Raw genomic sequence first — 12643 nt, 5'->3', positions numbered from 1 at the left:
CACAACAACAACGAGTTCACAAAGTTCATTGAGTCACTATCTGCACACGAGAACTACAACTACTCCCTATGGGAAGCCACAAAAAAAATAAAGAAGACAATAAAACTGATCCCAGCAATCAGAAGAGCAGGTAACACATGGGTAAGAAGCAACAAAGAACAAGTTGAAGAATTTTCTAAACACCTATGCAACACATTTACACCACATAATATCAACAACAGCAACCACAATAGTTATACGGACGAGGATGCGCTAACCACTAGTACATCAACTGACAAACATTACACCATACCTAAAAAAACAGCACAAGAAATTATAAACATAATCGAAAAAACAAAAAATAATAAAGCACCAGGAATCGACCTAATCAATGTCAAAATCCTGGAAAACCTTCCGTCAAAAGCGATAAGAGAAATCACAATAACATTTAACGCAATACTAAGAATTCAATACTTTCCTAAACGTTGGAAATTGGCACAGATCAGAATGTTACCTAAACCAGGTAAAGACCCACATCGAACTACATCATACAGTCCAATATCATTACTTCCTGTGTTCTCTAAAATACTAGAGAAAGTAATTTACGACCGCATAAAGCCAATAATATAGAAGGAAAAATTAATACCGGATCACCAATTCGGATTCAGAAACAAACACTCCACTATAGAGCAAATGCACAGACTGGTCAACGAAATAATACCAGCACTAGAAAACAAGCAATACTGTACAGCACTCTTTATGGACATAGAGAAAGCATTCGACAAAATAAACCACGAAAGCCTTCTACAAACAATCAGGAAACAAATATACCAATTAATAAAATCCTACTTAAGCAGCAGAACCTTCGTAATAAAAATCAAGGACACATACTCCGAAGTCAAAGATATCAAGGCAGGGGTTCCGCAAGGAAGCGTCTTAGGACCAATTCTATACACACTATACACGGCTAACATACCAACAACTACCAATAGCAAAATACTGACATTCGCGGACGACACAGCGGTACTAGTCAGGCACACTAACCCTGTAACAGCAGTCACATTACTACAAGAACATATCACAAAAATAGAAAAGTGGCTACAAGTTAAACAAATTAAAGCAAACCCCAGTAAATGCAACCATATTACATTCACACTGCGAAAACAGATACCACCAAACATCTTTCTTAACGGCACGCACATAATACAAACAAGGCAAGTCAAATACCTAGGACTCTACATAGATACACAACTCACATGGAAACAGCATACTAAATCAATAATAGACAAAATACAGACAACAAGGAGACAAATGTATTGGCTAACAAGTCGAAAATCTAAACTAAGTATAGAAAATAAATTAAAAATATACAAAATGATCATAAAACCAATCTGGACGTACGGAATACCACTATGGGGAACGGCAGCAATGAGCCATATAACCAAAATAGAGACAATGCAAGCGAAAATAATAATAGTAAACGCCCCATGGTACGTTAGAAACGAGGACATTCGGAAAGACCTGGGAATACCAACGGTCAAGGAGGAGATTAGCAGATGTGTAAGAAGGTACAGAGAAAGAATAGCAACGCACTCGAACCGGCTGGCAGCGGAAACGATCAACACATCAAGCATAGAAAGAAGACTGAAAAGGAAACATCCAACAGATCTCACAAAGGACATAACCTAACAAACACGAAGATGGTACCCCGCTGGGGGTAGCCACCCACATGATAATCAGACAGCCAAAAAATTCTACCAAATGTCCAAATCGGACAAATTGTGGATGTAAACAATTAAATAAAAAAAAAAACAATTATGAAAACTAGACATGCCAAAGAAAAAGAAATCGAATAATAATTATTTAAACAAAATACATGAAAATTTTACATAATTAAACATCTATTTATTTATAAAGGTAAATTGAGCAGAGGATTATCTGGGTATCTCATATCTCCGGCGCACTAGGTTCCACCAGAAAAGGGAATCCTCGTACTATTACTGGACGTGATTCTGTAAAGCTTTTTTTTTATTCAATTTATTTTTATTTAGATAGTCAATTAAATGCATGTCACCCCCCCCCCCCCCCCCCAGACCATTCTTATCAAATGCGACGTTATCGGTTTAATGTGGAATAAACTACTAGCGCCATTGGAACGGTAGGAATTATAATTAGGTTCAATGGTTGACAATTACAATCGGAATATTGCCGATACGGCAGACTATTTGTACCTCAGCGGTATCTTTACGTCGTTAATTATATTTTTTATATAGATATAACAGTATGTAAATGTATGTGTGCGTATTTGTTGAATATTTTCCTTTGAAGGGTTTTGCTAGACGTTGAAATTTGAAATTTTCCAATCTCTTTACAACCATTGACTAAGTTGGTAGTAACTATTCTGTAAAGAGAACTAAAGCAGGAAACTAGACACACTTGTACGCAAGATTACAATACTGTTTTATCGTCCATCGATAACATTTACTTATCTTAGTCAATGTTAATACACAATTAATAAGAAAATCCTATACCTTCTGATAATATTCCATATGAATTTTTAATTCCAATTAAATTCTTTACTTCTCATCTAAAAAGCAAGAAGAATTTTGTATTAGTTTATTCAATTACAAATGACTATAATATAACAATTATGTAATAATTTATTATATTGTAATCAAACTGTAGAAATTTTATTTGTATTTAAACTGTTACATTAAATTCTTTTTCACACGTTCGAAATATTTCATCCTTTATTAATTTTAAATTACTTTTAATAAATACCTACCAATAGAACACTGTACCCAGTAAACGAAAAATTAAATAAATAATACATTTTCACGTGTTTTAAAGACTAATAGTAAGAAACAAAATTTCAATCAATATAATTTACAGCATTCTTAAATCTATTAGGTATAAAGACAAATGTTGTTGACAACAACACGTAAGAAACAAAACGTACCTTTATTTTTAAAATATTGATATAATTTCAATTATTGAAATATTTTTCATTCATTTAATCGTTTCTCCTTATTTTTTGATCTTTTCGATTCTGTAATTATTCTAAGTATTGATTCTGTTAATCTTTAATTTTGAAGTTTTAGAGCTATTGATACGAGATTTATATTTATAACAATTGAACTGTTCGAGACCATTGAAACGGATAAGGATTTATGACACTGCTGAGTGGGTGCTCAGAGGGGTCTAGGCCTGAAAAAATTCTTGAAGAGACAACAATACCATAAACAACTCAGTAAGAGAAGCAAATTTTCACGTTTAACTTTCACACCCATCTTGAGCGATCAACTGCCGGGCAAATGCGAACGCTTAGTCATTAATAGCTGTTATCTTCCGTCTTACGAGAATCAAGGATCAAGGTCTGGTCGCCACACAAGAAGGGCAGAGGTGCCAAGGAGTCATCAGAAACAGGGTTGTACCCGCGCCTTACGACATGTCCAGATGTTGATATGACCACCGGACACGACGAGCCAGATTCATCGAGCAGCTACCAACAGTCAGTCGTAGAGTACGCTCTCCTCCCTCTCACGAGGTTCAACGGTCGCGGTCTGTCCGACTGACACGACACGACAGTTGATATTGATATTATATAAGTAAGATGTATATGAGGGGCAGTCCCTTGTTAGACACGTATCCAATAAATTTATAAAATCGAAAATCCAAAAAATTTATATAGTCCACTTTGTAATGTCTGTCTGGCCTGCAATTCTTTTCCTCCGTCAACCTGCTCACAACTGCGATCGTATTTCAACAATATTTACGTAAATACGTATTTTTATAAATAAAATCAGAAAAATGGAAGTTATGCAGTCAATTACGAAATATAATAATGAGTATTATATTTCTGCATTTTTATACTTCCGAATTTCTTATAAATGAATAAAAACCCGTTGTTTAGTAGCAAGTTTCTTATATGTATTATAAATTAAAGTATTAATGAGCAAGTAGAACAGATTATATCGATAATTTCAACATAATTTTTGCTTAGTTAAAACATAGTTGCCTACGAATTTTATTGCCTGTCATTATACTTACCATCATCTTTCGAATTAGGTATATCATAAGAAGTACAGATACGTCATAAAAGACACTAAAAGACGCCAATTGTAAGATAGCTCAATTTAATTAAAATTTGCTGTAAATTGTACAACTAAAAATAGAAAATTCTTTCCTACATATTATAATATGTATATATATCACATATCTATATCCTAATATTATCCAATATGTATGTATATCACATATCTATATCCTAATATTATCCAATATGTATGTATATTACAATATAAGTAATAATATCTATTCTTAGTACCAATGATAATTTATCGAGAATAAAGATTCGCTCTCATAAATCGTACGAATCTTTTGTTCTTTACTTTATATTACCTACATTCTGCATAATGTGGATTTTGTTAATGAAAAATGCTCTGCAATGTTATCGACTGCCTTCCTAATTTAATTGAATATATCTAGAATTATTACGGTACTGGATTATCAGAGAATAGTATATAGTTCTCTGATATAGGAAAAATGTAAAGCTCAATGATTTTTATGAAGATAAATTTCAGTTTTTATGAGAATTCTTACCCTCCCTATTTATTTTGTTCACCAACTATTAACTAAGAATTATTAAAGAAACATTCGTTTCAAAAATGTAAAAAACGTTCGCAGTGAATTAAATACGTAATTTTATTTAATGGTTTCCTGAATTTTAGTTTTATTCCAATCCTAAAAAGCATCATTAAATTTGAAATACCCTGGAATTATTTACCTACGTAAAATAAAATATTGTCATATATGTATAACATATCAAAACTTTTTTTTTATTTGGAAGTAGTTTACAATCAATTCTCATTGAGAATTATAAGTAAATCATATTGGCGTGGTACTATGACGTGAATAATAAATGATTATCGTATGTTTGATTCTAGCTGAATCTAATTTTTAAATCTAGAGGGTAATGTCTTTTTAGCCTGCGGATCTGATCCGTCGCGTCAAGTAATTGAGTAACTAGTGCGTTTTGGTGGTTGTTAACCCGTTCCCGTACCATTTAGTTCGACGAAACAGACCAGACTGATGCTCGTAAACAGGAACTAACATTCAGTTACTATCGTAAAGGGCAAAAAAACAGTCCGCGAGCTCGGCTTGTTATGTTTACGTTTGGCCCAAGTATCTGGTCGCGAGTCAGACTCGCGATATTCATGTTTGGGCCAAAATCTTCATCGCGAGTCTAACTCGCTAATTCTTATGTTATATCTATTACTGAATTTGGATAAAAATCAAAACTTAAAAATAAATAAATATATATGGTATTTAAACAAACTTAATATCTAATACACTATGTATTATACGTAAGTATCCAAACTTTTTATATTTTTTTGCTGATAATATTTGAATTTTACTAAAATGTACAAATCAATACAATACTTACATTATATCCAGTCTGTTTCCGTTACATTCTCTTTTTCTCTAGCTTTTATTCTCTTATTTATATATCACTTTCCCTCTCCTACCCTGAATTATTTTTCCTACCCTAGATTCTATTAACACTGTTCTTATCATCTCCCTGTTCCCTCCGTTCTACTTTTCAACTATCTGATATTTCTTCTTTCCTGACCTGTTCTTTTCTTTTCCTTTTCCATATAATTTCATTTAATCTTGCCAGGTTTCTTTTCCAGTTTCGTTTACCATATCTACCCAATTTGAATCTTTACTTCCTGTCATTCTACCGTAATTTAGATGTAATACGTTTCTTTTATTAATATGGCATTAGCATTCTGATTTTAATTTACAATATTCTCCAATCAAATTCACAATTTAATTTCCTTTCCTTTAAAAAGTTTTGTTTAAACACACCTTATCTATCAAAAGTTTGCAGGTCCTTATTTGTGTACATTTAATTTCTTTCCAACTCCTACACGTCGCTATACGCTTGAATAATTTTCAAAAAAGACGTAACGCGCTTGCACATTGCATCGAACAAGAACAAATTACATTCGTCCTGCGGCGGAAAAAGGAATTCCAAGAGGAAGGAAAGTATTTCGCTTAAACGAGAAAAAAAGTGATTCACGAGCGAAACTTGCCTATGCCGGCTATTTCTGAAGTAAAAAGGTAAAATTCATCGCACATATAAAAAAACAAGAACTTTGTATTCTATCACCGTTTCATGATCAGAAAATAAAAGGAAAAGGGAAATAGGGAAAATGTTAAAGAGAACAGAGAAACTTGCCACAAATGAATTCTAATTCTACCAAATGTCCAAATTGGACAAATTGTGTATGTAAAGAATTAAATAAAAAAAAAGACAAATGAATTCTCAAATACCTTTTTTCTGTTCATGTTTAGAATCGCAATCGCAAAAATTCCAAAAGTCTGGTTTACATAACGAATCCTTCTATCTTCTTCGAGAGTGGTGAATCTTTCTAGGAAAAGTACAATCGTTAAACAAACGGTCCTGCCGTTTATTAAATTTACAAGTAAAATAAAGATTTGGTTTTAAATTCAAGTTTTATTTAGATAACAAATCGAAAAAACAGGATAAATAAAATTTGTTTGAGAGAAGAAAATAGCATTTTAAATTAAACTGTCCTTTCCTTTATTACATTTATAAATAAAAATTTATATTACAAATAAATTTTTGAAATTGTTGCGTGAAATAGTAAATGTTTATATCTATTTGTATAGATGTTATTCTCTTAGTTTATTGTTTAAATGATATGGAAGTATGTTATTATTATTAACAATGGTTTTTCATAACATTCACTTATTAATCTCTTACTGTGCTCAAAAATAAAAAGAAAGAAACAAAGTTAAACTTAATATAAAGGATAATTAACTATGTAATAGATAATTTTGTACTCTTTTCTTGTAATGTTATCTAGATTTTTGTTCCGACTTCAGAAAAGAAGGAAGGTATCTATGATCAACACGTATACTTCTTTTTCTAACTATTCTTTTTAATACTAATATATTGTATGTGCTTTTCCAAGTTTTTATTCCTTTTTCTTTAAATTCTGTTACAAACACGTTTCAAGTTTCAAGTTTTAGCTTTTATTAATATGTTTAGTATTAATAAGATTATTTTTATAAGCTCAACATTATTATTAAATATTCCATAAAAATACTTGACTTTCTTTAAACAACCTTCTTTGAGACATATTTTTCACTTTACCTCTGCGTATATTTTACTTTACTCTCAGGACAAATAGTGTAAAGATTTCTTGGACAGATATTTTATTAAATTCTTAGATGGCAAAGCTCCTGTATTATGAACTTTAAACAACAAACATTTATAATATAATCTGGTAAGGACAATATGTTTTTAATATTTTTGTGATTCTTGTAAATCACTAAATTATTAAGTGTTTCATATAATTTTTAAACTCTCTGCAATTTTCTGTGACTTAGGTATTTTAATTGAAACCCATATTTTATATCTTTAACGACAAATTTCTTATATCATTGTATACAACGCACACTTTCGATTTCACTTTTGTTCAAGTTTCTGAAATTTACCCAATTATACTTTCTAAGCTTCTTACGATCGTTTCTCTTTTAAAATCATATATTTCATTTCTTACATATGTACTTCTCGTAGTAAATCTTTAATTTCGTAAGTCATTCTATGATTTTCTTTGTTGAATGTAATATTCTATAGAGATTTACCTCTTATGTGATTTATGTGTGTGTGTGTGTATATGTGTCTTTGGAAATTATTAATCGCTAGATGCAGTAGAATATTCCGTATCCGAAGCTCCATTATTCGAAAATTTCGCTATCGGAACAGAGTGTCTGTTAATAGCAAATATCTTGTCCTGTTACAAACTCTAGTATTATACATTGTATAATATATTATTATACTTACCATTATTATACTTGTATTTTAGGTAGAAAATTATGAAGAAGTCGTACTGTAATGATTTTATCTTTTATAATGATAAATGCTGCGCGTAATGGTGTATTATAATTCGATTACATTTTAAGATCAATATGTTCTAATAAAACCGGCATTTGTTATTGTCAAATCTTGTAGAATTATTTTATTATTAAATAAGCTCTTTATTTTCAAATCCTCTGATTTCTGAATTATAAGATAGACGATGGATGAGCCTCGATCAGACCATTGAGCGAGTCAGATATATTTGTAAAATTTTTTTTCATGTACACATTTTTTATTTATTTAATTTGTACTTTACAATTTACGCAGTTAGATGTATTTGTAAAATGAACATCATCGTTCCGCTTCAGTGGTTTAGTGCACAAATGTTCGTGAAATAATTGTTTGGCTACATTTACGAATTAATTACAATTAAGGAAAGCAATGACATTTGCTGCGCACCAGGCGGGTCTCATCTGTAGATAACACAAGGAGCATCGATGCTTCTGACTACACAAGTGTTTAGTTAAACAAATCAGTCAATCCAGCGAAAGCTGTGGCAGAAGATGTATGCGTAACGTACGCGGCGTTTGTACCGTAGATTGTCTTATTCCCGATTAAGGAACAAGCAATTGTTATGGATACAATCGATGACGTTTTCATCAAGGAATGTACAATGGCAATCGCTAAAGCAATTTCTCCGGTTAATATCAGATTAATGTCTGTAGAATCTGGAACGACAGAATTTGTACGTATCTTGTTAGCCAACAACACGCAAGTGATATAGTATGAATCTTTCCTAAACTAATTATTGGTTATATATGATTAGACTTTTCTAAGATGCAAATAGATAGTCTCGAAGTACAAATGCAATTATTTTATTCCGATTCTTTTTATTGTTTATTGTATATCATACAAGTCTTTTGATCGAAACGAAGTGAGTGAGATCTGCCCAAAATTGATCGATAAATTAGTTTTCCATCTATCATACACGTCAATTCAAAAAGTTAGTATAAGTAATAAGAAGAATAGAAATGTAAAAAAATTACATACGTATTTCGAGACTATATTTACATCCAAAAGAGGTCTCATATAACTACTGTAGTTGAGGTAAAAAAAATTCATAAAAGTCTACTGTTGTTACACGAGAATCTCTCCTTAATGTAAATATCAATATTGATACTCACGTTTCACTGTTTCGTATTCGCTCATTTTCAAGGTTAACCACATTACAGATGTTATCAAATGTCTATCCAATTATTCACCATGCTACGATCGGAAAAAAAATTTGACAGCTACGGGCATAAGGTACACCTCGCAAATAATATTTACAGGAGTAGGTATGAACGAAACGAATTTCTCCCATATTTTAAGTTCTTAACGACTAGCATAGAAATTAGTGATATAACTAAATTACCCAATTGTATACAAATTGATCGCGACAATGTTACTTATTGGATTTATATTTTAGCCGATAATCCAAAATGTTTCACTTGCAAAAAAGACAATAATTTAGCCAAACAATGTCCAAACGTTACTATAACCACAGAATACTCGTTACCCGTTAAGTCAGAAGATATTAGTTACGAAGAAACTGTAGCTATAGGTGACTCTCGAAGTTGCTGAATTTGATGTCGACATTCACGGAGAAGATGACAAAAGTCCTCTGTCAAATACCGAGTCTTGTTCTACCAACATGAAAACTTCGTGCAATTTATATCTCTCATCAGACGATTCCGATACCAAGGTTAATCACGAATAGATTACTATAAGCAAACTTATAAATAGAAAAAAGACGATAAAAATCACGAACAAATGCAATTAGTAGCGATCAGGAACTAGATATTAAGTTATCTGAGGCTTTGTTTCAGTTAAAGACATTCTGACTCAACACGAAAATACTATTGTTTTGAATTACACCAATCAAAGCAATTTTCTTCTCAGCAATCTTAACCATCTTGACGTAGCTAGGAAGCTTATCGACGACATTAAAGTACTGAGCAACATGTTGCGGGTCGTCTATCCGTATCCCAAGCCCAACACATCATAATACATGATAGAACAGAGTAACTAGAATTATCAAAAAATGGGAAAATCGTACACTGACCAGGATACCACTCTTCAGCCAACTTAATTACCTGAACACTTCTATTATGAATTTTCTTATTGTCATTGACTCCCTAAGTGTAATTAGATCGCTACAGAAACAACTTTTCGTTATAGTCTGAATAGATAATTCATTGAAATAGCCAGGGTGTTGTTTAGGTTACGGAGTTGTTAATCAAGCGAATCCACTATTGTTAATTGCATTGGTTGCCGAATGAAATAGGCGCGAGGACAAACCAACGTATGGCTAACGAAGGGAGCCGCTAGAAACGTTTAGTAGTAGGCTTCGTAACATTCAGCTAATGAAACAAACACCTAGAGCGACAAAAGTATACTGTGGTAGCACTCGACCACGGAACTTTCCAACGGCTTCGTAACACAAAGCGCTATACCTTCAAAACATAAGGCCGACATGCCTAATGTACCATCGATATCCCTACGGTTCTTTCGCCGAATATTCGGAAGATTGCATACGTGGCAACCGTCGCGGACATCTAATAAACGCGTGCGTAGTGGGGATATCGAAGTGCAACAAAGAAAAGAATCCGTTTGGTTTCGAACCAAAGATTCATTCTGCCCCGAGCTGCAAAGCGCGAAAGGTTAAGCGTCATAGCGAAGCAAACACAATTAGAGAAACGGATTATTGACTCTTGATAGTTAATTGTTAATAGTTTAATAAACTTCATTATTGAACATCAAGAGTATTTCTTGTGGGCACCTTCACCAACGACCACCTTACTACCGTTGTGGGTTTCATGGATTGGATATTACGATTGAGCAAAACGTTATATAGTAAAGAACAATATATATATATATATATATATATATATATATATATATATATATATATATTCTATGAGTCGGGAAATAAAACTGCTGAGTGTAATAGTCGCGATATTTATGTTAGACTCTAAATCATAAAATAAGAAATTTCGAAAAGAATATTGCAACTTAAATTTAATAAAGTTAAGTTTCGATTACGACGGAGCAAGAATCTAATCCTTCTCGTTTTTCACACAAACGAGAGAGCAGAAGACAAAGAATAACGTGAGATAATGCCTAACAGTAATTCGACGTACTATATGGTTGCTGAAGAAAATTCAACAGGGACTTCGATACCCTATCTCGCAGCAAAGTTCTTGTTCAATTAATCCGCTTAGCCCTTATCATTATCCTTTTTATGGACCTACAAATTGAGAAAAAAGAGTAGTGGGGGATAGGAGTCTGTGCTCTACGCGGAATTTTCGTAGGAAGGATTCTTAATTCGCGTTGATCCTGAATTTTTTAGAATCTAATCCGAGCGTATAATCTTCAAATAAAGAAATTATATGACGCGAATGTAATAATATGTTACCTATCTAGCAGTAATATCCAGATTTTTATTAAGTTCGTCTGCATACGAGTTCATATTGAAGTTACTGGCAATAAGAAGGTAGACTTACTTGCAAAAGAAGCGACGAAGAAAATACCTATAGTAGACATCAGAGTTTCTCTTACCGACTTATTTACTGATCCCAAAATTCAGGCGACATCTTGACTATATAAACCATATCTTGTTTAAGGCAATTAATAGATAAATATAAGTTACATTAAAATAATTTTTCTAGATTGATAAAAATGCTTATGACGTTAACAGAATCAGTGATATTTAAATAATAAATTCATATGTAGTGGTATGTATACATATAATATATATATCTGAACTATTATATTTTGTGTAGCCTGCTGATTCCTGAGAAATATAATAAATGTGCTATTGTGATTTCAAAATGTTTTATATAACACATACGATACGAACATAAAAGTTTCTATGGGAAGTGATCAAATACTTTCGAATAATAATATATATTATTACGAGTTGTTACAAGTTTTCTCATTTTAAAAATATTCCCGTGATTGATCCGTGGGAATTTGTCGTTGTTTGCATGTGGTGTCAACTAATAAAAACTACACGAAGAGCCATTTCGTACTGGAGACTATAACTAAAGCTAAAACTATGCTAAACTACAGTCTATGATTAACTAAACTTATTCTTAAAAACGGGCAACTTTCGGTTACCACCTTCCAGTATATCCGTAACGCGATGTCTTTACAATAGAAGTAAAGAAGCTGGTAGCTACTGGACGAAGACTCGATAATGGGGTAGAAAATCTCGTTAAGTTAAACAATCGATACTTCGAAGTACCGAGAACTGGTACTTAAGCATCGAACTACCGAAGTTGAGTACCCAAGTGCCATTAGGTTAGGTAGCGAGTATTTGGTTTCCAAAAGATCCATATTTGGGAAACGATATTATGATACTTGTTAAACACAAACGCTTAAACCGAACGAAGTGTAACCTCAAATAAATGGAATTTCTCTAGATGCTATATATTGGCTGCAGGTCGACCTTCTAAAGCTATTGGTAAATGACGATGTAAAAATCCATTATATTTGACACTATCACGAAGTCGGCCTATTGTGTTTTTTAATAACTATTTTAATAATATTCGGATTCAGCGCAATTTCTGCTGATTATTAATATTGTTTATTACATTGTATAAGGAGGGATAATTTAAATAATTGAATTCTATGAATTCTTGCTCATGCCAAAAAGCAATTTAGTTTGGAGGATATTTTAATAAATTATACTTTTGAAGAAAAATAACAAAACTAATGAACATCTCC

Source organism: Bombus huntii, chromosome 15 (genome assembly GCF_024542735.1).
Source record: "Bombus huntii isolate Logan2020A chromosome 15, iyBomHunt1.1, whole genome shotgun sequence".
In the NCBI taxonomy this organism is placed as follows: Eukaryota; Metazoa; Arthropoda; class Insecta; order Hymenoptera; family Apidae; genus Bombus; species Bombus huntii.
The sequence above is the reverse complement of the archived record's forward strand: the minus strand, read 5'-3'. Positions refer to the sequence as shown.